Source organism: Penaeus monodon, chromosome 20 (genome assembly GCF_015228065.2).
Source record: "Penaeus monodon isolate SGIC_2016 chromosome 20, NSTDA_Pmon_1, whole genome shotgun sequence".
NCBI lineage: Eukaryota > Metazoa > Arthropoda > Malacostraca > Decapoda > Penaeidae > Penaeus > Penaeus monodon.
In genome coordinates, this window is record NC_051405.1 from 25,292,524 (window position 1) to 25,292,839 (window position 316).

Sequence of the window (316 nt, forward strand, 5' to 3'; positions counted from 1 at the left end):
GTTATAGCTCTTAGTTTTTTAGAATGGTCTAGTACAAATATGTTTTATATGCTTCTGTTGCATATGTGTAATAGCGGCTTATTAAATGTTTTCGAAAAGATGCATAGACGTGTATTTATATGGAGTGAAATGGCTGGTGAAATTAACGCTGTGAGAATAACACGCCAAGCGCTGCGATTTTGTTTTGGGTGTGTGCAAAAACGCGCCATTTTTTACATGTAATTCTGACAAATTGCAAAACTACTGTCGTATATAATTATTAATTAAATAGTTATATGTAATGCTGCACCGTTTGTTAGAATATCCTTATATGCTT

The 316-nt window shown here is 32.9% G+C and overlaps 1 protein-coding gene across 1 annotated transcript in view; it reads left to right on the forward strand.

Annotated features, from left to right (window-relative positions):
* The window catches only part of LOC119585739 (protein FAM184A-like), a 24,594-nt gene that overhangs the window by 16,409 nt on the left and 7,869 nt on the right, over positions 1 to 316 (forward strand). The window lies entirely within an intron of this gene.